At 40.3% G+C, this 27912-nt stretch overlaps 1 protein-coding gene across 7 annotated transcripts in view; it reads left to right on the top strand.

The window, feature by feature from the left end:
• dlg3 (discs, large homolog 3 (Drosophila)) overlaps positions 1-27912 on the top strand; it is a 104657-nt gene that overhangs the window by 37881 nt on the left and 38864 nt on the right. The window lies entirely within an intron of this gene.

Here is a 27912-nt window from a genome sequence, read left to right as displayed (position 1 = left end):
TAAATCGTGTCATATTTTCGTCAGAATCCTTCCTGTTTTCATTTTCTTTTGAGGAAACTGAAGCTTCCTCCATGTTTTCCAGTTGTCTCGATAAACTCCGCATAACATACATCTCCACAGCTCTAATTCCATCCGCACAGCGATATAATCATGTCACACTCAGCCCTCTTCTCCAACAGAAATACTGTTTTCATTCACTAATTACTTCCAGTCGCTTCCATTTTGTAGTTTTTACACTGCTTTCAAGATGCTGTCAGCCCCAACACTTCCTGCTCAGATGTTTCACATTAAGAGTGTTCCTTTGGGCTCAATGGGCATAATCTCTCCCATTCTAGGCAGGCTTTTAATTTGAAACATCTGCAGGAAGTGTTGCATTTCATTTGCAGCAACTTATCACGGGTTGATACGAGATGACAGAGGAGAAATGATTGGAATTAATGAATGACTGAAAAGAGGATTCTGTTAGAGAGAAGACGTGGAAATGTAAATTATGCAGAACTTACCATGTCAGCTATCAGAGTCATTTCACCACTCCTCTGTGTTTTTCGTCCACCCTCTACTACTGTTGGACAGCTATTACTTCAGGCTTGTCTATTGTTTAACTACGGCTTTTATTTAAGAATTAGCAGTATATTTAGAGCATGTTTACATTCATTAATTTTTTTCTATGTTTCATATTGTAAGCTAATTGCTTACTTATACGCAGTTTTTTTCACAGACATTTAGACATATCACACGAAGAATAGCACAGGTGTTAATAATAAAATGTTGGCTGAATTCCATTTAGCCGCTTCGATTTCAAGGTCCTGGTTTTGTGCGCGCTGGCTCGCCGTCTGCTGTCACGGTTTACTGGGACCAAAGTTTTATCTCTCTGAAAGGTGAGGCCAATGTGGAAGTGCCTTAAAACCTGCATTCCCTCTATTGGCTGGCAGGGGGCGACTCCACTGGTTGCAAAAATACGTCTGACTGTATATGCCTACTTCTCATTTGATTTATTACTTCATTAAACATTTTCCTAATGAGTTCATGGTCTCAGTTGCTAGTTTCAAGTCTTCTTCAATACAACATAATGTTCATTTTGTAAATTTAGTCCCTGTTTACAGTAAAAATAGACGATAAAGCGGGGTATGCTCTAGGGTGTGGCTACCTCGTGATTGGAAAAACGCTGTCACAGCAGTGTCCTTAGGTCAGATCTATCGCTCACTCCTTCACAGCTCCACCTTTATTACCTCTTGTCTAAATATGGTCACTTCTGGCTCCAAAAATCCAATATGGCGGTGCCCAAAATGCCTAAGGCTTTGAAATGGTTGTCCATGCACCAATAGGTGATGTGACGTTGTCTACAGTATGTCTACTTCTTATACAGTCTATGGGTGTAAATAATCAAATGATTGATGTCAGAATTTCATTTAGCTGGATCAGTTTTAGGGTCCTGGTGTTGTACATGCTGGCTCACTGTCTATTAGGACACTCAGATAAAACCTAGCCATCATCAGTGTTATTAGTAACACTTGTGCTTTTCCTGCTGGGATAAATCAAAGTGTCTGATGTGAAATCATTGATGTGGTCATCATTGGAATTTACTGATACTATTTCCAACATGATACCTGGGTTTAAGTACTAATACCAAAGGACACTTTTTCAGTACATTGCTTTGAGAAATAATGATGTTTTAATTTTTTTTTACAAACGAAAAAAGCCCAGTTTTTCAAATGTTAAATGTTGGGTAAACCCAGTAGGCATACAAGAAGGTTGCCTCAATCAGATACAGTGTAAAAGTAGTCAAATTATTATCTGAGTCAGGAACTGTCTTTCTCAAAGAATTTCAGTAAGTAAACATGACCATAAATTTCTAAAGTTTTCCTATAGTTTTCCCTACAGTATTTTATCCAGTTATCAGGAACTACCTGTTCACTTTCCTTGATTACAGATAACTGATTTGCCCCTCACTCATTCATTGGTAACCACTCAGGAACTGTTGCACCCCATTTTAAATTGTAACCATTATATTTGCCGTTGTGCTCTCTTAATTTGCATGTATGTATAACATAAAGGAAGCCCTACAGGATTCTGGTGTTCACAGTAAACGGTCTCATTCATCATTCACTGAAGCACCAGCAGTAAGAACACAGGTAGTTTAAACCCTGCCATACATCAAGGTGTACGGGAAATTTGTTTGAGCTCTAATTAGGGAACAAGCGTTAAAATTTTTATGTTTGTTGTTCTTTCTTCCATTTTCTGGGAACGTGTGTGTGTGTGTGTGTGTGTGTGTGTGTGTGTGTGTGTGTGTGTGTGTGGAGGACATTTGGTGAAGCAGTGCATTTCTTACCATGTGTAGCTGCTCTGAGTGCCATCTCTGTCTAATGCATTATCCAAGCAGCCCTTCAGCCATTTGGTCTGGCCTCTCATTTTTGTGTGTGTGTGTGTGTGTGTGTGATGTGTGTGTGTGTGTGTGTGTGTGTGTGTGTTGTTTTTCAGTGTTCTTCATTTCTATCATCCCCCTCCTGTCTTCCACTGCCCTTCTCCTCCTCCGCTCTTTCTTTTTTCATACATAGTACGAATCAAAGGCTTCATTTTCGGGTATAGAGCAGTATTCAGAGAGGACGCTGCAGCAGCAAACAACTACAGAGGTCTGTAGTTGTTTGCTGCGCTGCTTCAGTATAATAAGTGTTGTTTAATATGTACAGGAGCACCACATCTGAGCCTTTTCACTCGTTTAAAACTGACTGAGCTTGGTAAGAGTTATGTCGTAACAGAACAAAAGGATCTCTGGTGCATATCTGAGTTAAACATAATGTCAGGTTTTATATAATGGAGATCTTGAAAACATGCCAAAAATCTGGTGTAATTCTTGAGGAGGCAACCTTTAACAGCTCATATGACATTGATATTTTAGCTCAATCTTCTCACCTAAATGTTTTTTGCAATCTAAATCTAGTTATTACCATCATCTGGTTAACATTGTGTGTACTCACTCAGATATGCCATGGATTGTTGAGGTTTTGCTGGACATTTAACACAGTATCTTTAAGCTTTGTTTATATTAATGTGAGACAATGTGGTGCGGGCCTCCGTATGGCACGCGAGCTTAGAGCATGCACAGAGGCGTTCATCCTCAACACGCTGTTTGTTGCAATATGCTCCAAAATGCCAGGCAGTATAGAAACAGAATATTTTTTGGATGAGCAAGTGATACCGGAAGAACGTTGCTGGAAAGTAGGCTGCCTGGAAAGTCTAATTTTTTTGAATTTTTTTTTTTTCACCCCGGGTCGCTACTCTTTACATGACTGTTTTTTTGCGTTCACATCGATCTCTAATTCCTCCCCCAGCAGAAAAAAGTCTTTCTTTCCCCACTGTGGTGGCTGTTTCTTTCCAATAATTTAGGGTCATTTGACTGTCCCGGTGGTTTCCCAATGAGGAGTTGCTATTAGAGATCATTAGAGATGTCTGTACAGGCAAATCTTCCCAGCCAGTCCTTCCTCGAAGGCGTCCCTGTTGAACAGAAAAGTGGAGCACATGCAGTTGGCATTTAGTTACAGAAATTCAGAGGTGCACAACCAAGCACCACGACAACTTTGAGAGCCTTTGCACCTGATGCAAAAGCAGTTATTACTTCATTTTCTGGGACACAAAGCTTGCACCAGGGATACCAAGGGGAGTATAAACCATGCATTACAGTGGAGTTTACAGTGTAAAACGAGCATGAGCAATCCCACAGTATTCTTTTACCCAGATTATCCAGTCAAGTTTTTTAATATTTTCTAAAAACACAGGCACAGTCTTACATCTTGACTCAAATGTGTTTCTAAGTGATATGTTACATGTTTTTCCTTTTACCGAGGAACTATATTCCTTTTACCAAATTTCGCCCTTCCAACTGTATGACTGTGCAGAAGGAAGTGTGCATCTACTGCTGGCACGGCTACAACCTCTAAGCTCGCTAACGTTACAGCTTTGCTGAGTGTCACGCTATTAATGTTTACATTTTGCGCTGTCACATCACAAACCTCTAGTCCATGAGTAGATGTACGCCTCCTTCTGCTCAGTGATAGGGTTGGCGAGTGGAATTCCTTCGTGAAACTGCTCACAACAAAGTCTGTGGATGATCTTGAATGACCGGGTCATGATTTTTTCTGCGATTTGAGCACCACCAGTCGAGTACCATCTAGTTCCATTATATTTGAGAGAAGGCAGGCATCTCTACGGCACTCACACCAAAACAGTCTAGATTGCTAAATAGCACCACAGGTAAGAGGAAAAACATTGTATTTTTGATTTTGGCGTGAGCTGTCTCTTTAACAGGAAAGATGGCCAAATCCAGGTTGTAAAAAAAAATCCTCTCATGACTCATAAATTTGTCATGCTTTCTTTGATGCCATATTTTTATTCTTTTTAATGTAATGCAGGTCTAATTGCACACTAAGATGGCTAAACATCAGATTCTTGTTTTGATTGATGATCCATGTTGTCATTTATATAAAATCGCGATGAATGTAGTTGTATATGGGCTGATCTGTGCATACATAAACTGGATTGATGACCTTCATGGTGGCTTGTTTTAAGATGTGCTCAAGAAAAAAAATAGTTGTTGATTATCTTGATGTAATCATATTAAACCTCTCTTTTATTACAGTTAAAATGTGGGCAAAAGACTGTTAAACTGTTAGCATGTGTTTCTTTGCATCGTGGTTGCAGTCCTCGATTAGGACATGTAACAATAAATATTAGGTAAACAATATTTTAAACTCCGTTTCTACAATTTTTAAAAATTGTGGTGTTTTTTAGTGTAAAATATTAATAATCTTCCCCAACTGGGACCTACAGGGGGTGTTTTATACTTCTCGTTATACTTCTTCTGCAGCTTCTCGTTATGTGAACAGTATAGACATACAGTATATTGTGACAACATATGTTTGGCTCACATAGACTTCCTGTTTTCCCCCCACTGAGCTGACAAGATGAGAGAACAGCATACATTTTCCAGACATATGTCTGTTGTATTTTCACAGAACCACAGATGATCCTTTAGCATGTCCTTGTGTTTATTATCAGGCATTATTTTCTATCAGTGAGAATCGACTCCATCTACCCGCTGACTTTGGGAAAAACAGACGCGCACATCTCAGAGAGAGAGACAGAGAGAGCGATAAAGAGAGATCATGCCCTCACCCTGTCACAGATATAAACAATACAAGCAATCCCAGCTTAATATCATACATCTTATTACACTGTTGATAGTACATCTCTGCCTTGAAATTGCTTTTATGGATTTATTACTTTCTGTTTCCTTCTGTGTGTCTGTGCATTTTTTGTTAATATTTCCTCACAATGTAACACAAACTTTCACAACACAAGATAAATCCAAATTTTTCCTTGTATCATCACCTTTACTTGTGTAGATTACATTTATATATTGAGTGTGATTTCACCTTTAGCTTTGCAGATAGATGTTTTTGGATTTATGGTTTGCTGTCATCTTGCCAGTGATATGAACATGCAGCCTCTTAATGAGACAAGGTGTCCTCAACGGTTTGTGTAATATCCTACGATTTAGCACCACAGGAATGATGCTGCGTACTTAGTGCACAGTTACAGAGGTTAGGTTTAGGAAAAGAAACAAGGTAACGACGTACCTTAAAATGAGTCAAAGCTCACATGGTTCTAAACACCTTGTCTCCTTAGGAAAGTCCTGTGTTTTGTGACCAGTTCACCACCTCAGCCTACCTCCTTACGGGACCACTTACTTCTTTACTCTTGTCAGTGTATTGGTCATGTGATCACAGCCTTCCCAGCTTTGTGGGATATACTCAGATTGCAGACTCATAATTATGTGGTATATGTCCGAATTTTGGTGCATTACTTTTCATTGGAAAATGTACAAACCATTCCTAAGAACAGCCTGTAATGGAACAGTAATTCTCAAAATCACCAGCAGCACACATATACCAATGCCCGTTATGTCGGAAAAGCTTTTTAGACCCTAATTTGAAATACTAAACCGGAAATATCCCCATCAGTTGAATACAAGCTGAGTTTTCCTTTTTTTTTAATAGATCTTCATGCAGCCATTAGAGGAATCTCCATACTGGTTTAAACAGAGATTAAATGTATGTAACTTATATTTCTGTTTGCTTATTCAGAGCCCTCCTGCTCACCTGGTACCATGGTAATCCAAATCAGTATTTGAACACTTCAGCTTTTGCTTTCATAATTCATTTTGCATCAGCATTGATAATTTTTAGCTATTCCCAGACGAGGACATTTAAAATTTGTGGTAGATTTGTGACTCTTACTCGTTCTCATCTAACGCCAGCAGCAGTCCAGCACTACTGAAACTTACTTGGACAGTTTGACCACATGTGACAAGCTTACAGATATGCCAGCAAGATATCAAAAAAGTCAAGTGTCTAAAATAGTTTCAAAATTTGCAAAGATGACCTCCAAAAAGTCATGTGCCAGATATGCCAAAGGAAACTGGCATACTGCAGATCTTCAACGACTAGCTTAGCTGTCTTGCCAAGCATTTTCTTTTCTAGCTGTTATGGCTAATGTGCGCCTGCATGCTAACAAAGTGGCTAAGTCTCACGTTATTTAGGTGCATTGACTGAAAACTGGAGATTCAAAGAAGTCTGACCTTTGTTACCCCCAAACCCCCTGGCAAAACTTTGATTAATCGCAAATAGTTGTCACTGAAGCTTCAATGCCCAGAATCTGGTATTTGGTACAGCCCTACTTTAGGGCGTGGCTACCTTGTGATCGAGAAATCACTACCACAATGGTGTCCTAGGGTTCTCAGTCAGATCCACCCCTCGCTTCTCTACAGTTCACCCTTTCATCCCAATATGGTCACCTCAGGCTCCAGAAACCAATGTGGTGACGGCCAAAATGCCTTGTCACTTTAAATCTATGGTCCAGAAACCAATGAGTGATGTCATGGTGGCTACGTCCATTTCTTTTGTACAGTCTATGGATACAAGTCTTCTCACAACACCTCATTTCCATGATACTCAACTTTTATCTGAGCAAGCAGCCGGGTTGTGTGATCAAACCTGATTCTTACCTACAGTCAGAGCAATGTAAACGATAAATACCCATGTCTGCAGTAGTGAGGGTCACAGCACATGTAGTCTGCTGGATAACCATGTCATGCTGAAAGTTTCAACGTATATCACGCATGTAGCGGGCGGTGGTCCAGCCTCTGAGTTGGCAGCCAAATTCTTATGTCTGTACAGTAACAACAACTTAATTCATGGCCGATTATCTTTATGTTTTAGTGTATCAGCTTTATGTGTTGGCTTTGGTGATTGTCTAGGCTCGCAGTCAAAGATGTTTTGCATAATTGAGTTTGTTTGATCGCTCAGTTAAGGCTGATACTACAAAGTAATCCTCAGCCCATCATTCACATCACACGGATGCTTATGGTACATGTTTCTGTGGAAAATGTATAATTAGAAATCAAAGTAAGATTTCAAATCGCATGTCTGTTTTTAGATTCTTTTAATGTATGACGTGAATATCCTATGAAATGTACAGATAAAAACTATATAACAGTTCTGATGGTGGGGGGAATCACTTAGTTGGTTAAAAAGACTTTAATCTGCTTAAATCTGCCTTATAGCACAAGTTATTCTTCCAATGGGCAGATGTCAAGCCAAGGCCAGATGGATTTTTTAGTAAAGTTTCAGCAAAATTCACACTTCATCACACTCACACCCATTAAGTACAGTATGACACAAGCTATTATATCAGTCTCTGCTAAAACTACAATATCATGCCATTAGGAAATCTGTTACCAGCTCTGCACTGATAAGAATTATTTGCAGCTAAAGCAAAGTCTGTATTCTTTTATAAATGCAAACCTTTTTTTCTTTTATTATCTCAGGAATCACCATGATATGTGGAGACTGTGATGTCTGTAGATGCTAGCGAGGCATTTGAAAAATGTTTGTGTCGATACTCTTGAAAAAGAAAAGGGTTCAGATAGGATTTTGGCCGTTGTCTTTCCAATTCCTGATTCTGCAGTATATATTCCAAATTATACTGTTATATTTACAGGTAAACCGCTCTCACTTCTCTTCCGATGCTGTCAAAGTTTTACTTCTAAGTCCTGATACAGATGCTGTAAGATACCATAACTATTTCAGACACAATATGGGATTATTTTCCGTTATCATAAACAGTGGCGTTAAAGGTCAACTGCTGCCATTAGACAATGACAGATAGAGTTGCCTGTAAGCTGAAGGCCTGCACGCTGAGACGTATGATGGAAGAACAAAGCAGACATTTGTGTTTTGATGTGTTTTACATAGCAGCTGGAAATACATCAGGACACATTACTGTAAAATGACAGGCCCCCTTTACACCTCGCATTTAAATGTGTCTGTGATGTAATCTAGATATGATTCAACCTGATTACATTTGCACCTGGACATGTGTCTCCAGCGTCCATATTGAGATCTAATTTAGATCCAACTGCTCTTTCCAGCTCAAACAACCGAACACAGTCCAAACGGGCTAGAAAAATACAATTACATAGGCTGCAAATCGTGATATTGGCTGCATCTTCAACATCAACATTGGCTTAAATGAAGCAAATATTTGTAAAAAAAAAAAAAAAAAAAAGATTTTTGCTGGTCTGTCATTTTCTTTGTTATATACGTCAGAACCAGTTAGGAAGATTTACAAGGTAACTGGGAGGTTGACAAGGATGAAACAGGCCTACACGATTACAGTGATAAACAGGAAGAATACATCACAGATGAGGAAGTCACTGCATTGTTAGCATCAGTATTATGTCAGCCACAGGATATTTGAGGACAACTTGCTCTCGTAAAGACTTTTAAAGCTGCAAGATGCCCTTTTCCCCACACTGTGCTCTTCAAGTGTACCTTAATGTTTCTTCATGATCATATACTTGAGACGTTAATACCGTTGCACTTAACCAATATATGACAACTGTTGAATGACCTGGTATGACAAAAGTATATGGATATTTTGAAGATGGAAAATACAAGCTTAGTTGTATTGTACCGTTTCATGATGTTGAGAACTTAAAATCTGATACCAAGGATGAGTCAATGGTGAAGGCATGATCATTAATACAGCAACTTTTTAGATTCAGTTTCAGATTTGCTTTGCATTTTGCAGAAACCTTTTGAGTAAAGCATGATTTCCCTTTTGTTTTAGTTTCAATCCAGGAACTGTAATCTTCTTATGTTGTACAAAGGTCATAGAGAGGATGATGGATGAGCGTTGAGTGTACAAAACACATGACTTTGCCCAGAATATGCATCCTGTATCCTGCTTGTTGTAACGTTTAGGCAACTTAAACACAAGGTCAGGAAAATATTGTCATTTTGGTTAAATGTCTTTTCTCGACCTCAACCTTAAACATAACTCTAATACTGTCAAAGGAATAGTCTGACATTTTGGGAAATACATAAATCTGTTTTCTTGATGAAGAGTTGATGAGAACTTTGATACCACCCTCATATCTGTACGTTAAATACGAAGCTACAGTCAGCAGACAGTTAGCTTAGCTTATCTTAGCTTAGCTTAGCTTAGCATAAAGACTGGAAGAAGTAGGAAAAAGCTAGCCTGATCCCTGTCTAGAGGTTAAAAATAAACCTACCAGTTAAGCTCACTAATTAACACCCATATATATTAAGCTTGTTTAATCCGTGCTGGTGGGCTGTGCTAGGCTAGCCGTTTCAAGTCTTTAAGATAACCTTCTCCTGCATTTAGCTTCATGTTTAGCATACAAACGTGAGAGTGGTATCAATCTTCTTGTCTAACTCTTGGCAAAAGTGTGTTTCCCAAAATTTCAAACAATTTCTTTAATCGGGCTTTAGTTGCCAGTGACGGGTTTTGCAGTTGTTCGTTCAGAACATTTTGCATTAGCAGTGAAGAACTTGCAGATAGCCTACATTAAATACACTTTTTTTTACATGCCTAACTTCCTAGGCCACTTAGTCTGCAAGATATCCCAGTTTTGATTTAAGATTACAAAAATGACAGGTAAAGTCCCTCTAAATTACATCTCGCCCTGGTCCACTACCAAGTTGATTCATATTCCTGTATATTCTCACATATTACATGTTATTACACACAATAACACTGCCTAATGTGGTCAAAAATGTATTAAAATCCTAATCTATGGAGAGTTGACGTCGTCTTCCAAGGGTAATGTCGTACCAGTCTCTCACTGTCATATGCATGACAGCCTTACACTACCATACCTGTTGTAAACAACTCATACTTGTATTCTAATGTAGAAATAATAGTAAATATAAACATAACCTAGCATAGTCCACCACTATACTCTATACTATACTATACTCTATATGATATGTCATACAAACAGAGACATCTTTACGAAATATAAATATACGCCTAAGTGGCTCCTGCATTTCCGGCCCCTAATTCTTAGACAGGAAAAATGTAATCCAGCTAGCATTCTGTTTCCTAAATACAAGTTGATATCAATTGCCATATGTCATAAAAAAAGATCAATCCTGTGTTCAGGAGAGCAGCGATGCTGAGCCCTCCCTGAATGTGAAGCAGTGAGTGTCTTCTTAGTTGTCAGTTTGGGCTGTGATGATGCAAGAGAGGAGGGGATGTGGGGGGAGAGATTAGGAGAGGAGAAAGGCGGAGAGGGAGAGATGGGAAGGGGGAGAAAGAGGTGAAGAAACGAGAGGTGTGGCGTAAAGAAGGGGACAAGAGGGGTAGAAGCCAGTAGGGAAGAGGAAGAGGAAGAGGGAGGGGGTGTGTGCTCAGACACAGCCCTGTGTGTTGCCATGGTGCAGGCTCAGTCAGAGCTGCACAATAGCTTTGGTGCTCAGCTAGCTAATTACCCACAGACTGCAATGTTGATACGCAGGCGGCCGAAGCCTTCTGGATTTTCCAAGAGCTTTTTTTCGATTGCTGCACTGACACAAGAGCACAAGTAAAGGAACAAACTGTAGGGAAATGTATCTAAAATGACGACATGCGTGCAAAAATTGTGCTGTAGGTATGTGTTGAGCAGCGTTATTGAACGCTGTAGTGGTGCTCTGCTGTGTCAGCCATGCCACTTGTGTAATATAAAGAGCTCTTCCAGCTCAGAGCTTCATTGTCCGTAGAGCGCTGCTGCTTACTGAGAGCCTGCAGATCCTGATCAGCCTGCTTATAAAACCCAATATGGGCCATTGTGGATTAATATTCACCATTAAAATTTCCAATTATGTAATCAGCCAAATCCAAGCCCTGCATTTGCTCACTAGAATATCTCAGCAGGCAGGAATGAGGGAGGGGAGGGGGAGGTCTGAATTAGAGGAATGATGCAACATCAGCCCATGCACCTAGAAGTCAAGGAAATGAGTGTTTTTGTTTGAACAAAGATCTTAAGGGGTTGAAGAAACTAGGCCTGTTGTTCTTACCGTAATAAGGTTCAGTGTAACCAGGTTCAAATGAAAAGCCAAAGGTAGCTGTTTCATTTTGACCCCTCTGAAATTCAGAAGTGAGCTGTGTCTTTATTTTTTCTACAAACACTGACAGACTGTCTGCCTTGTGAAAGCACCCACTGCATTTGATTATGTGATAAAATATTAAGTAAGAACATGTTCCCTTTTTGATCCTGAGGAACAATCTGGCTAAGTGATGAACAGTTTTGGTTGTTAACATTACAGACAAATCCTCCTTGAAACTTAAATCCTATTTTAATCTCATGATGTTGTTTGTTTAAAACTAATCTCAACACAATACTTATAAGCTTGTTGATTTCATTCTCAAGGAGCTGCTCTGCTAACAAATAAATCGGACTGGTTTTATTCATAAAATTCTGATTTGTTAAGTTTAAAGGTCCAGTGTATAGGATTTAGTAGGATATATTGGCAGAAATGAAATACAGTATTCCTAACTATGTTTTTATTTGTGTGCAATCACCTGAAAATAAGAATTGTGTTTTCATTACCTTCGAATGAGCTGTTTATATCTACATATGGAGCGGGCCCTTCTTCTTAGAGTCGACCATGTTGTTCCGCAGTAGCCCAAAACAGACAAACCAAACACTGGTTCTAGACAGGTGCATGGGCGTTTTTGTGTTTTTGCTACAGCCACTGTAGTTCCTTCACACGCTTGGCACATGTAATAAGTTTAATTTTGTTACAGTCTGCAGCCTCACTGCTAGATGCCACCAAATCTTACACACTGGACCTTAAAAGTAATTTCTATAATCAGCATATGTATGCAGAATGTGTAGGCAACAGGACAAGATTTTGGTTTTGGAAGCATTCTGGTTTCTGCTTGTAGTTTGTTTGTATTCCATGTAGTATTGATAAATCATGCTTGAGCAGGCCAGGCGGAGCACATTAGCCGAAATGCAATTGGTTATCGTCTGAAGACAGTTTAGCTTTTTATTAGCTTTACTAGCTGGCTACTTGTGAAACAATCCAGTTGTAGACGTCGTCTCTCAACTCCAGTTCCATTCTTGCATTTCAAGTTTCTAATCGAACTGTAAACAATGACTGGCGCAAGGAAGAGAAAGTCTTGGCCCGAATATCCACTGGCTACACCGGAACCCCCAAAATATCGGTTGTTGACCCCAGAAGCTAAATTGTCATCAGACTGATAGCCAGTGGGCTCCGAGAATGAATTGAAAGAAGGATTGAGAGTGAAGAACGGTTTGACATATTACAACTTAATAAAATTGATTTGGTAGTTTATGTTTTGTTACAGAACTGCTCTCATTCACAGCTACTGAATGAGTGCTGCAACTACGGATTTGATTTAGATCTGAAATGATTAATACATTCATTCACAATTCTGGTAACTGGATAAGTTTGAGTCTTGTTTTAATATATACAAAAATACAAAATATCCTCTGGTTTCAACTCCTCATATGTGAATATATGCATTTGTTTTGTCTTCCAGCACAGTAAACTATTTGTGTTTTGGATAAGGATAGACCGATATATCGGGCCGATATTTGAGTTTTTTTACTTGTATCGGCATCGGCCGATACGCGTGTGGGTTCGCGGATTTATTTTTCCCTGGCACTTTTTTTCATTTGAAAGTATGTGGTTAAGTTGAACAAAGCTGTTGAATCCTACTGTGTACAGTAGTTGTTGTTTTATTTATGCTTCAGCTTAAATATTTGTTTATTTTATAAAGACATTACTGGAAGATTTAAGAGCACTGAACTCTTTTTTTTATTTGAATGTATAATAATAATAATAATATTCTACCTGTTCTACCTCAACTTTCCATCTTGTTTTAGTATTTTTTACTGTTCAATAAATGTTTGTTATTTTAAACTTGAGACCTGAAATATTTGTTATCATTGTGTCATTTTTTTTATGTAAATTGAGGGAGCAAAAGCAGTATCGGCCCCAAATATCGGCTCAAGAAAATCGGCAGTCCATAATCGGTCATCGGCTAAGGGTGATGGAAAAAAATCGGTATCGGCATCGGCCCTAAAAAATCCATATTGGTCTATCCCTAGTTTTGGACTGTTGGTCAAATAACCTGGGCTTCAGGAAACTGTGATGCACATTTTCGACTGTTGTCAAGCAATTAATGGATTCGTCAGGAAATAATCACCAGATTAGCCCATAATGAACGTAACTATTAGTTGCAGCCCTAGTTGTTGCCATTATAGATTAATATGTTGATTATTTTGTATGATTAATCAATAAATTGTAAGGAAAAATTGAAGGAAACCTTCAGATGTTAAATTGACTATGATAAAACCATAGACAGTATCAAAGAAGTGGACATATCCACTGTGACGTCACCCACTGGTTCATGGAGTCCTGTTTTAAAGCCTTGGTTTGGCATTTAAGCTGTGGCCATCTATTTTGTCCAGCAGAGCTGGTTTGTTGTGTTTTTAAAGCCAGTGGGGATACAGTGTTTAATCACAGGAATGTTAATGGTTTGAGTGTTTTTTAGATCAGCGTTTTTGTGTCATCTCTCCAGTCAAATAAGGCGGCCACTCTAATCTCAGCTGAGGCGCATTCTTTAGGGGACGTTGCGCCGTGCCTGAACACCACCCGAGGTGAGCAGAGAAGAAGGGCAAATCTGGACCCTCGACAGGAGGCAGATTGATTTGGCAATCACCAAAGTGCTACAAACGTTTAAAACAATGCCCTGTTTTTTTGGGGTTGGTTTTTTTTGTCCCCTCTGCTGTTTGGCGCTAAATACATCAGCATATGGATAAACGTGCTCATGTATTCATAACTATCACAGGGAAACTAGAGGCACGGCTCTTGTTTCTGTTGCCTCGCCTGTTGTCCTACTTACTGTAATTCTTCATCACTTTCAACACCTACACTTATTGTGAGCCAAAACTCAGGCAAGGGTAGTGAATGGAGATATGTGAATGTGTGGGCGTTCCCGAGTGCAGCTTATAGAACAGCATGAAACCTCAACCATGACAGGAGGATCTCTGCTGCTGTATGTAGAGACAGGCTGAGCCCCCTGGGAGGAGGGGACGAATGGTTTCCATTGGGCTTTGGATCAAAGTTAGCTTTGTTATTTACACTGTAGTATTTTTACAGCTGAGCTCTAAGTGCTCTATTTGCTGTAGTTTTATCGCTGTCAAATGATTTTGATTTGTTAACCAGCACCACTTAAAGAGCCGTAGTTTCCATTTATTCTGGTCCAAAATATTAGTCACACTTAAAGAAGAAAGGAGAACCATGAGGGAGTGAGTGAAGGCTTTTGGTGTAAAAGGCCGTAAAATGAAATGAGAGCAAAATCTTCTCGTGTTTTTTTGCACTGAAATGCATCTGATGGGTTTAAGGACCATTGTGGCCTCGGGGGAGAGTGTTTGTTACATCGCTGGGTTCATGAAGCAGAATCACAGTCCAATGTTCCCAATTAAAAGAAACGAAAAAGTCTAAAATTGGAAGGGACTAATGGCAGCTCAGAAGATTGTGTTCTGGGGTGCTCAGGAGAGGAATGAGAGAAATGAAGGTGACAAAAGTGAATCAGAGCAGAGTGAAACAGAGCAGAGAGCTCTCATTGTGAACGCACGGAGCATTGTGGACCATCAGGTGTGTTTTCTGCTGGTAAATTGTTTCAGATTGTTAATTTTTATGTGGATCCCTTTCGGCTGCAGCGAGATACTTTTCTGAGAGCTCCTGTAGTCAATAAGTTCAGAATAATAGGGGAGAGATAAGACTGATGGAGGCAGCTTAACACATTTTTAAAGGAGTAGTCTGACATTTTGGGAAATTCGCTTTCTGGCAGAGCGGTAGATGAGACGATTGATACCACTCTCACGAGTGTTCGGTGTATATGAAGCTACAGCCGGCAGTCTGTTAGCTTAACTCAGCACAAAGACCCGAATTAAGCTAGCATCTGTCCACGAGCAAAAGCCACCTGTTCACGAATCCATGGTAGGACCGGAAGTGAACAATTCACCATTAGTGCGGTGGCTTCTCACTGCAATATGCGTGCGTTGGAATGTAGGCTGCCTTGAAAATGTTGTATTTTAACTTTTGACAATGATGTGTGAGTTTGAGACGAACCTGTGCAGTTCCCAGCTGCTCCAACAGTACTGGCAAACTTTAACTTTACAAAAAAAGCTAGCTGAGCTAAGGTTAGTGGGCTTTGACACTGTCTAGGGGCTGTAGCATGGATGTATTAGAGAACTGGACACTGCGCCACTGCTCAGCCTTGCTTCCAATTTTGCCTAGTGGCCACTCCTGGTATTGCAGCAAAAATTCCCCTGTGGTCCAAAAGAGAATTTGCTTTTTCAGGTTTAGGTTTTAGGCAAGAGGAGTGGGATTGGTTAGGGTTAGGGTTAGGGTATGAATGTCAGAGTAAGCCAGTCAGTGGCAGAATAAGGCAGAGTAGTGCAGGTCATGCCTTCTCTGTCCTAGGAAATGCAGATTCACTGCCCAAAAAACGATTCCCATAGAACACCATTATAAAAGAGACCTCTGTAAAACTGTTGACAGGGCACCTCAAACTGCAAACAATGTGAATTATGACTCTCTTTTCTATGACATTTTCGTTCCTTGAAAGTTTTATATTTGTTAATCCTGAAAAATCAGTGATGCCATTAGTATGTAAAGTCTATGGGCTGAGCTGGATCTCGCAGGTGGGGCCAGCGGGCAAAACACTACTGGGCATATTCAGTGGCCTGCATACCTTGGAAGTAAACCTGGGAGCTAGAACCTTTTTTGGTGTTTGCGCCAGGTGAGCAATTTCATTGGACTGAGAAGGCCCCATCTTGGGGTCTGGTATTTTTTATAATACATCTATGGGCTGTGGTGGTCCCTCAATCAACTTACAGTGGTCTTAGTGTGAAGTATAACATTAGTTGCTCTAATTGTTGCAACCTCATGACAACAAATTGAAAATCATTTGGTCAGCATCACAAATAGAGCACACAACAGTAGTGCCAGGTGTTTCAGTGTAATGAGTGACTGTGTTAAGTAGCAACTCAGCCGAATGCATCGTGGTTGCTCGCAGTGACGGCAGCTGTTGAAAACACCAACAGAACATGTAGGTGTAATTTTACTTTAATCAGTTTTAAATACATATATATATCTGTGTTTATTATCTACTCCAGACACATATGTAAGTTACTACGAGCAACCATGGACACGTTCAGCTGAAAGTCACCAGTTGCCACGCTCGTTGTCAGCAGGCAGCTGCACACGTTGTGTTACATTAAGTAGTAACACCTTTTATGTACCTTTTATTTCTTTAACGACGTATACCTATATTGAGGCAGTTCTTTACCCATCTGCCTCGACTGGAAAGCACTTTGCTTCAACTCCTGTTCTTTTTGTATGTGCTACATAAATAAAAATGACTTGACCTGACACTGAGTCACCTTCACTTCCTAGTGTTGGCGGCGATGAACACACAAAGCGTTTGCTGTGTTCATCTATACCAGTGTCTGTAAAGTTCATTAATTATAACATTACATCTTGTTTGATTCTTTTAAATCCGATGGTGTAAAAATTCTAATTAGTGGCAACAAGGGCTCATGTGCTGTAGTGTTTCGTGTCTGGGAGCACTAACTTCCTGGAATCTCTGCTGGTTGCCTGGCAACTGCTCTCAGCTAAGAACCCCAACATGACCTCTGGTACAGTAAAATGACAAATTGTTGTATTCAAACTTCGGTTTTTACACTGACAAAACAAACAAGATGTAATATTTTGATTGGTGAGCTTTAGAGGTGCTGGTAGGCGGATTTATGCTATCTAGCTAAACTAGCTGTTTCCACTTGTTTCCACTGAGCAAAGCTAAGCTAACTGGCTGTTGGCCGTGATTCCATAGCCGTTTTTCCATAATGTCAAACTTGCTTTGTGACCACACTAAAGAAAACCAGCATTGCAGAATAGTTTCATGTAAAATTCACCGATGCAGTGCAATGTGTAGATGTATTTCTAATGTGTTAGTGTCTGTTTGTACAGTGAAATGTCTCACCTGGCTGGTAATGTCAAAATATGACTGTTACCTCAGCAACACCATCATCATCTTCACAGCGTCACTCAGCATACACGCTCAAACACAAACCAAAATAAATACAAACACATCAATCCAAAGGACCCACTTTCTCTATAACGACTCCCCAGCGGCTGAATAATACACCCTTGTTGACAGAGAGGCAACGTGACAGTGGTGAAAAGCATCAAAATGGCAGCACTCACAGTTGTGTGCGGTTGTGCGCTGTCACCAGTACTCAGCACAGGATCCAAAACACCAGAGAGGAACAAGCTTAGCAGCTCTCTCAGCTTAGCAACAAGGGGTAGCAACTAGTCAAGAGCTGTGAGGTAACATGCTGCAGTGACCTCTGATGTAGAGGAAGCAGTGGGGGCAGGATTATGTGAAGCATACTGATGACACTTACACATGACAGGCTTTCCTTCATCGTGGAGCCTCGCCACAGCACAATCGGTAACTCCAGCCATGGCTGTAACTTTGGTTTTGGCTGTGTGATTGTGAGACCAGCAACTGATTAAAATTAGCAGCACAGTAAAAAAATGATTGATGGGTGTGTGTGGGGGGGGCACCTGTAGTTCTGTCGCTCGCTTATTAGCTGCAACATTTGAGAAAGGCAGCGATGACTCAATTACAATGTTGCTTTGCCTACATGTACAGTACTTCATAGCAAAGAATAACGGTAAACTGGGTAGTTATTACATCTTTTAGAAACTGATTAAAGGATAAATCTGCAGCAGTTTTGATCGAGTCAGTAGGACACACACACACACACACACACACACACACTGTCATGTTCAAGCCTGATCAATTGTCAGCAGACTTGTAGAAGGCCTTCTCTAGCACAACACTGTTATGAATATTCGTTACACTAAGTACTTTTCCCTCTGTGGCTGCACTTGTGAAGGTCAAACTAGCCAGCTCTCATTTGGAGCTGCTCAGCATGACAGAGAGGTAAGCCAGAGCATGCTTTTGTAATATTACATAAAGATGAGGAGGGAGCGCTGCTGACAGCTGTGACGGGCTATTAATTATGGTTTCATGAATGTGCGTCTGCGGTGTGTGTGTGTGTGTGCCGGGAGGGTTTGGGAGAGGTGGGCAACACAGTCACAATGCTCAATCATAGCCATCACATCAGAAAACTTTGAGCTTTAATGGGGCCATTTTATGGGTGAACTAATTAATATCCTTGTGGCTGCCTTATTGAAAATGAATGCCTGGATTCAAGCTGGCGTTGCAGCTGGAGAGAAGGAGCAGTTGACCTTTACCGCCATGGGATTTTCTTTATTACGTCTCGTTGTCCTCGACAAAGAATGCAACATTGAGTTTCAAAGGCGAGTAAGACATCCCTCGCTGTCATGTGTTCATCCTTCTCAAGCAGCATCCATCTGTCAGTTCTTCTCTCACCTTGCTTCTCTCCTTCCCTCTTCCCTCCGGCACAGGGGCCACAGCGTGAATGAGATGTTGGGTGCATGGTAATTGAGTAGGTATTGATTGGACTGCAGCGTGGCCTACGAGAGGCCAATGAGAGCCAGGGGATCAGAGCAGCAACGCTGACTGCGTCTCTCATCCCACATTCTGCAGGAAAACATAAACGCAGTACCACTAGAGGCATCAGAAAACGAAGGAACATTACATTTTAGATAACATCCCTGTTCTCCAATCTGCTGTTAGCTCTGGCTTCAGGCCCGGGAAGAGCCTCCTTCAGCATTGGCTGTATCGTTTGACTGACTGAGCGGAGCTGACTGTCATATTTCACTGCGATGTCACCACTGGAGACTGAGCTGCCATGTCGGTGTGCCTGGCAAGAGAGGAACTAATGTGGAAATGTCTGCTAAGGAGGAAGGGGTTATTGCCCTGTCAGCATGCCGTCACTGTGCACATGCTCTTTTTCTTCCTCTGCACTCTACCTGTGATGAAGGGGAGGGTTTTAGAAATAAGTGATGCTGACAGGTGAAGAAGAATGCCAGGGTTTTCTGAGGTGTGACATTATTGTCATCAGCAGCTCGTGTTGTACACATCATGCATTTACAATGAGATGTTTGATTATGATGTTGTGATGGCCAGTGCTTGTTTGGTTGTGATGACCAAACAGTATGTTGTTTTTTTGCCACGTGTTTACTGCATTAAATCAGTGGTAAGCATACATGAAAGAGAGACTATGTGCAGCCATATTTAGACCTATATGTTGCATTACGAAAATTTAATAATGCAGTTAAAGTTTAACTTAAACCCTGAATCTAAACATAACTCCCTCTACTGCGTAATCTTGAAAAACGCTTAAAAGCGGGCAAGAGCAAAAGTGATTTAAGTGTGTTAACATATTTTTTTAAAAGGGATGCATAACATTGGATGTTTTTTGCAGATATCCAATATGCTAATGTCGGATACCAACTCATTTGACTGATAACTGATACTGATATCGATACATCCACTCTTTTCCCTACCTTTAGTTTAAGTGATCATTAAGTCTCTTCTGCAGTGTTATGCATATTATGCATGCATACTTTTATCCTGATGGCCCACTAGCAGATGGAGAAATGAAATACAACGCTTTTCGATTTATGTAATATTTGTGTAAATCGTGAAATGCATGTCTGCTGATTCCGATATTTAATTTTAAAGCCACTATCAGCCGAAACCGTGATGATGACGTGCTGATGTTACGTGCACTCCTATTTTTTTTTATAAAAATTTCATGGCGTAGAGAGGTCCCAACTGGTCAACTCAGTCAGCATTGGCCTTGCAAGGTTCAGGGCTGATTTAAAAAAAATTAAATGATGTATTGAGCCATTTTTACAACCCATGAAATGCTATTTTTTATAAATTTGGCAAGAAATGTCAGTATTAACACCAGCATTGACGTGTTCTGTCACAAAACAGTCATATTTAGTTTACAAAAAACGTGTAAGTATGCATTACCTCTTTAACGAAAAGAAAGTTTCACATTTTGGGAAATATGCTTATTTACCTTGTTGCTGAGAGTTAGTTATGATTATTGATACCATTCACAGGTCTGTACAGTAAATAGGAAGCTACCCTGTAGCAGCCAGGTAACCTAGCTTAGCATGAGGACTAGGAACAAAGGGAAAAGGCTAGCCTGGCTCTGTACAAATGTAAAAAAAAAAAAAAAAAAAAAAAAATCATCCCATAAAAAAGCAGATTGTTGTTTTCATGCTTTGGTTTTTGTGTGGATCTATCAAGATACTAGTGCTTCCAGTTATTATGCTAAGCTAAGTTAGCAGACTGCTGGTGGTAGCTTCATATTTACTGTACAGACGTAAAAGTGTTGCTGCCAAGAAAGCAATTAAGCATATTTCCCAACATGTCAGACCTTTTCCTTTAACCTAGATGATGCACAGTATATATCTGCCTGACAAACCAAACCAAGCTTTGTGTTATTAAACACAGTGTAATAAAAAATGACAGCTGTCAGCTGATGCATCTGTGTGTCAGATACATAATATAGCTGTTTGATATTCATTCAAATCTCTCCTCCTGACTCTGTTGCAGTCATAACGTCATTTTTTAAAATCATGACATATGGATTTGAGAAGGAGCATTTGAGTGTTTGTGTTTGTGTGTGTGTGTGTGTGTGTGTGTGTGTGTGTGTGTGTTATGTGCACAGGCAGCAGTGAAGGTAGTCAGGCACATCCAGCCCATTGCCAGGCATGTGTGCGCACAGAGCCGCATAAACCTGCAGTGAGAGCCCTGAGAGGTGAAGCAGGGGGGAGGTGGCTAAGCAGGCTCGCCGGCCAATACCGTACAAGCACCGGTTACCATGGGAACACATTGATTATTTAACAATTTGGACGAAGCCTGCACCCTGCGCTTGCCAAGGTTCAGTGGGAGTCTTTGTGGCTTTACTGTCCCGAGGGTCTGCAGCCAAGTGAGTGTTGTGTGGTGCAATGCCACGGGGACATGATACGCATCCACCGTGATGCCGAGAGACAAGAGACAGACACATACAATCGCAACTGACAGAAGAGCAAGATGATAGATTGATGAATAAGAAGCTATTATGAACAGATGGGTGGATGAGACGAGGGAGTGAGAGGAAGAAAGCACTTTAGCGAGTGGATTTTCTTCACTCCTGGCGGTCAGTTGGGACTCGTTGTAATGATCTCATGCTGGGGGAGCAGTCTGGACTCATTGTCATGGCGGGTACGTGAGGTCTTTGTGTCCAGTATGCTCACTTGCCTCCATGTCTCAGCCTACGTGTACGGGTGTCCATAGTGTGAAAGCTACTGTAACCCTGAGCGCTGCATTGCAGGTGGAGAGAAGTAAAGAACAACTGTGTCTGAAAACAGCCTTCAGTGATTGAATTAAAAGGAAATAATAAGGGGATGTTATGGCAATCATGTCAAGATTTGGTTCATTCCTGCAAGAGCTGGGAATTGTTTGAAAAATGACTATACTGGTACCCTTAAAGTGATACCTATACCAATATTGTATTTCATTCGATACCTTTTTTTTTACTTTATTCAGTACCCATCATATAAATGGAAACTTTTAGTTGTGTAAAATGTCATCACCACTCCTCCCTGTCCAAATAAATTTTACACCAATACATTTTGAAAGTGCAGTATAGCGATACTTTCGGACGTTTTGGTGGCATCTTGCCATGCTTAACTGCGAGCTGTCAAATACACTGAGCTCGACTTCACCACACCACAGACTATATGGTGTGTAGGTGCTGCAGTAGTGGGCCAATCACGTGTCGCATTAGATCGAAGAATCTTTTTAGATCTGGGTACATAAAGGATCAAATACAGATATTGTTTGACAAGAGTAATTTTGATACCACATATGTCAATCTCACACTTGTAGTGAAACAGCTGTTTTCAGGGGCAATGCTCAAGAGGACCCCATTTACACCTGGTATTAACATCCGATCTATGTCCAGCCAAGGACAAATACTTGTCAATGCCAGGTGTAAATGCTCACAGAGGGAGCATTGTGGGATTGGATCACATTTCCGCTAGCCAGGTGTAAATACCAACTATATAGCATTACCACATTATGTAGAAAAAAACCCACCCAGCAAGCTGAGATGTTACTTTACTCCTCCTCTTCCTGCTAGCTCCAAAACCAGGCAAAAGCTACAAGTATTAGCAACAGCTAGCAAGTCTGCCCTTGCAGAAAGTGATGAAAGTGAACGATGCCTCTCCATGGCATTGCTTTGCCTAACTTGTATGTGTATTGAGATCCAATCACACACATGCAGATTCGAGATAACATAAATGCTTATTAGCAGGTGTGAATGATAAGCCCTGTGGATTGGATGCCATTATCCAGAGAGAGGTAGATCACATGTTATTACCAGGTGTAAATGAAGCTGTCCTGTGAAATTCTCAGTCCTTGAAGTCAAGGGAGACGTCTTCATGGGCAAATATCCAAACCTTTTAGGTTGATTTCTGATCATTGTTGCATTTGAACATTTTCATTTCAAATGTTTCTTCAAGTCGCAGATATGTGACATTTTTACATTATTATTTAGCGGATATGATGAAACTTTATGTTTCTGCAACACTGTGGATAATGTGAGGTTATTTTTAGGCACAAAAACCACTTGGTTATGGTTAAGAAAAGATCATGTTTTAGCTTTAAATTCACAGTTTTGGTGGCATAATTATTGCTGGAAATGCTGCTGATGTCTTGCTACAAAACAGCCAGTTTTGGTTTTTGTTGGTCTTGAACGGTGCTCAAACAGCTGTCTTGCCAAGGTGACACACCATCTACCATCTTTCCACCTTCCAGTGACAAAGTCAGCTCATATACATGTAATCAGAACTGGGTCACTTTCGAAATGTCGCTGTGATATGTATGAAACGTACAAATGTTATGTATCTGTGGTTTGCAGAAACATGCAATGCCAACATTTTCTTTTGTCGGCTGTGCTGGGCATAATGATTCAATTTCACACTTTTTCCACACACACATTTATTTTTGGTTGTTCCGGGATTATACCAGGTCAAATCCTCATTTTTGAAACTTAAGTCTGACTCCAGGCTCAAGTCTCCAGCTCTGGCACTGTACCACATCTGCTACCTTTTTTTTAACCACCTCCCCTATTGAATCTCTTCAAGTTATCTGACCCACATTCACCTGGCTGTAACACACTGACAGATATTCCCATCCCCTCCTGGGCTGACATCAGTCTGTATGAGGCTGCTCTTGTCTTCACCTCTATGATCTTCACCCTGCCTCCCATGGTTCAAAAAATCCACATACTGTACCTCCAGTGTGTGTCATAGTCATGGTCAAATCTTGCGGTTTTAATCAGCCGCCCCCCTCTTGTGGGCAGCAGGTTAGCTCACAGGTAACAGCAGGTTACCAAGAGTCCCAAAGAGGGAGGGGTAATCCAGCCTAATCCGAGTTACCTGGGTAAATTGCTAAATGTTAAACAAACTCATGTTGAGATTACTCATGTTGAGATTATCTTCCATTATTCCTTTTTGTTTGCTTGTTATGTGAGATTCAGATAGCGGGATTACGCAGCAATCCCAGGCCGGGATAATACTGCTGTTTTCTACCACTGATGGGTTTATTGTCTTTCAGATGGACTTGTAGGTTCAGTGATCCCATTGGGCAGCGTTGGTCCTCTGTGATACTTACGATAAGCACTGCAGGCATTATACTGTAACAGGTGTGTTTCGTCACATGCGGTCTCAGTAGTGGATTCACTAGCTAAGTCTGTCAGTCACCGAGGGACAATGGTAGCCAGTGTATTCCCCAGTGTTGCCTTCAGGCTGTGTTTCATCACTTTTTGCTGTGTGTGCTTTGGTTTCATTCACAATAGCCTGTCACTAACATGGCTGCTGTGGACTCTGCACCCATAATACAGATGTTTTTACTATCAAACCTTCTGCTGGATTTAGGGCATGTGTGTCATGAGTAGGGGTCTGCGATAAAGGGAGGGAAAAAGCGCAGCGCATTCATGAGAAATGTGCAAACACAAGCACAGACGCGAGCATCTGTTAGTCCATATGCAGATTACAACGGAGGCCTGATTGTGCTGACTGGGAGGGAGGGAGAGGGGGGTTGCAGCCACAGCTGTCCAGAGTCATAGCGCATCACCGCCAAGCAGAGCGGGTCAAATCTACAGCTCCTGTTTATCTGGAGAGCAACCTTCATTACCAGGGAACTCACTTGATGAGACGTGTGAAGAATCGGAGAAATGAAATGACACCTGCACACAGCTTGTGACGTGATGGATGATGTTGATCAAAGGATCAGATCCTTTTAAGGGCGTGTTTTCAAGCCTCTGTCTCGTGTTGCAGCCTCATGCAACTTGAAAACCCTTCAGTGCTTTTTAAATACTGCTCAAGTAGTGTAATCTTAGATGGTTTTCATAGAGTTCATATTTAAAGGGCTGAAAATAAATAGTTCATGGAACAAATAGAGGTTGGCAATATGATCATTAGGTAGTTAGGATTGGGTCATATGATGATATATACTATTCACCTTGCTATATGTATACTGTAAAACTTCAATTAGTAGCTTGGGCTATTATTTGCTTAAATAACTGAACTCAGTGGGCCTATATTTAGAACAGGCGTCTGTAGGGGACAGGCCTTTAATTCCTTTCACACAAAGCTGTTGCTCACCAAAGATGAGGGAATACAATCAAATTGTTTATTTGAACCAGTATGAACAATACTTGTATAAAACTTAGGCTGCAGACAGATAGCGCATCAGAGAGGGAGAGTTAGTTACAACACTTGTTTTACGACACCCTAGGGTTACAGCACTGGGCATGCCCTTGTATGTGCGATCTAAGCAGCTAAGTAACATTAGCTCAAGTGGGTAGCCAACAACCCGGTTTTATGCATCCAAAGAAATTCTATTAAAAAGAATTGCTTGGCAACCAGACCAGGTGTCTAATTGAGACAGACCTTTATTTGTCAAAATGTGTAGCCACACCAGGGTAATTAAATGGACTGGGCATTTAATTTGGACTAGGCTTTTAATGGAATTTTTATCTTTTTGGTTGTTTTTTTCTACATTGTGTCCACAATTTTCGTAGCTTCCTCTTGGATACCTGATGCTTACAGTCTGGCACCTTTTTATAAAGTCCCAATCACACCTGCGCACTGTGTCTAGGAACATCTGAAACAAAACAAGAAAATATAGGCAGAAAAACCGCCACACACTTCCACTGGGTCATAAGTGATGGTTGAGAGTAATTATTTTGTACGAGTGTATATGAGTGTAATAGGAAAATCCTGCATACTATATCATTAATATCTCTGGATTTATTATGACATCATGATAAATTTTGTAATTCACTGATAAGACCTGGCTTTTGGATGTTTATGTGATCAATATGATGAAATAACCTGACTTGCCAGACGTCCCAGTCTTTTTATTTTAACTGAAAATTGTCTCTGAATCTTTGTTTTTTTTTTAATATGTGTCAGCGGCACAATAAAAAACTATAGACACCATGATAGCTGACTGGGTTTATAGTGCTCACTATAGAGTGTAGTGTATATATTTATATTCTATTGTGATATAGAACATTTTCTGGAAATTCAGATGAGAATTTTACACCTATGAAAAAAGAACCAGATGGGATTGTGTGCAGAGTGATATCGACAGTTACAGTGATATCATAAAACAAATATCAACATTTGATAATATAATGTGGGACTCACCACGGGAGCTTTTGAAACACCTACAGAATAGTTTGTAATGTGAATGTATCAAGTATAATTATTCTCTGCATTTTAATAAGATAAAACACTCAAATAATAAATAATAAAAAATATTCAATCAGTAAACTATAAAGCAGACTTTAAGCCCTTAAAAAATAAGATATATTGTGATGTTACCATAACCAAATCCCAAATTACATTTAAATCTCATTGTTTTTTTACCTACTCTAACTCAATATACATCCATCCATTCGAGTGTTCCAGTGCTAGTCATTTTGTCTTATCTCTGTAAACATATATCTGCATATGGATGCAGATAAGTAAATAAAAAATATAAAGCTAAATCGAAGGGTACCAGATTGCATTTCGGCCCATGCGTTCTGCTTCTCCACATGGACTGTATATCTGCTGCTCAAACGTGATTGGTCAATACTACCTGGACTACAAACGGACTACAAATTGAAACCAGAATGCCTTTGATTCCAAAATCTTGTACCATTGCCTACAAACTCTGGACACATATGCAGATATCTCTTCACAGAGATTAGTGTACATCTAATATTGTATGAGAGCCACAGACTGTCAATCTTTCACAGATATCACTGCGGGCAGTTTCACAATACACAAGCAAATGGCACATGATGAATCAGGAGGAAGATCAAAATCAGCTGCTTGGACACAGCCAGTATCTGCATATATTAAGACAGAGCTGAGAGGGTGGAGGAGGGGGAGGTGGTTGAGAGGAGGGCTAAGATAGGCAGCTAGTGATTTTCTCCTCAGCGTCGGACCTCAGGAAATGCAAGGTCCCCGAGCAGCGCCGTCAGCATCCCCTCACCCACACAGCTCAATCAAATCAATAAAAGGTAGACAGCCGGTGTGCTGAACTAGAGGACGGCCATCAAGCTGCTCCTAAACCAACCAGCGTCTCCTCCTTCACTCCTCTGCTTCTCTGTTTCCACTCAGGCAGCTTTTCCTCTCAGCGTCTTCGTCGCTCTGCAGGCCTCAGATGGAAAAAGAAACACCAGGTGGCACAATAGAGCTGAGCTGGGAAGTTAATTGAACTGTGAAACTTAATTTGTAGCACCTGTAGTTAGGTCTAACTGGGTTTTAAAGGGAGACACTGATACTGTGCATCAATATTACCAATATCTATTTGACCCTTTTCAAGAGTAATCAGTGTTTTCAGTGAAGCAGTGTTCATGCTACAGAGGGGTGCATCTAACATAGCATTTAGGGTCCATATTAATTACATTGTTAAGTTGTCTACTAAGCTATTAAATGGCAGGAGAAAGAGCAGGATAAATTAGCTTAGACATTCAGAATTATTTGCAATCATTATTGATTTATCTAGTGATTATTTTTGACAATTAATTGATTCTTTTTTAAGAAATCAGTGACACAATTCAACACAATTTTCCAGAACCCAATATGACACCTTCATATGTCTTGTTCTGTTTGAACAGAAATCAAAGATTTTCAGTTTGCAATGGTATAAAATCAAGAGAAGCAGCAAGTGCTCACGTTTCAAGAAGCTGAAGACACCTTTTTTTTCCTTGAGAAATTACTTCAACGATGAATCGATCATCAGAATGATTCACAACTGATTTTCTTTCGATTAATTTAATGATTAATTGACTTTTTTTTCAGCTCTATTTGCTAAAATAACACATTAATTCTACATTAAACAGATATTTAGCGCATATCTAGGGCTGTAACTAATGAGCACTTTTAGCCTAAAAGATATCAGAATATAGTAAAAAAAAAATAGCCCAGCGAAAATTTCCCAGAGCACAAGGTGATATCTTTAAATTGT

Source organism: Epinephelus lanceolatus, chromosome 7 (assembly GCF_041903045.1).
Source record: "Epinephelus lanceolatus isolate andai-2023 chromosome 7, ASM4190304v1, whole genome shotgun sequence".
NCBI lineage: Eukaryota > Metazoa > Chordata > Actinopteri > Perciformes > Serranidae > Epinephelus > Epinephelus lanceolatus.
The sequence above is the reverse complement of the archived record's forward strand: the minus strand, read 5'-3'. Positions and strand labels throughout refer to the sequence as shown.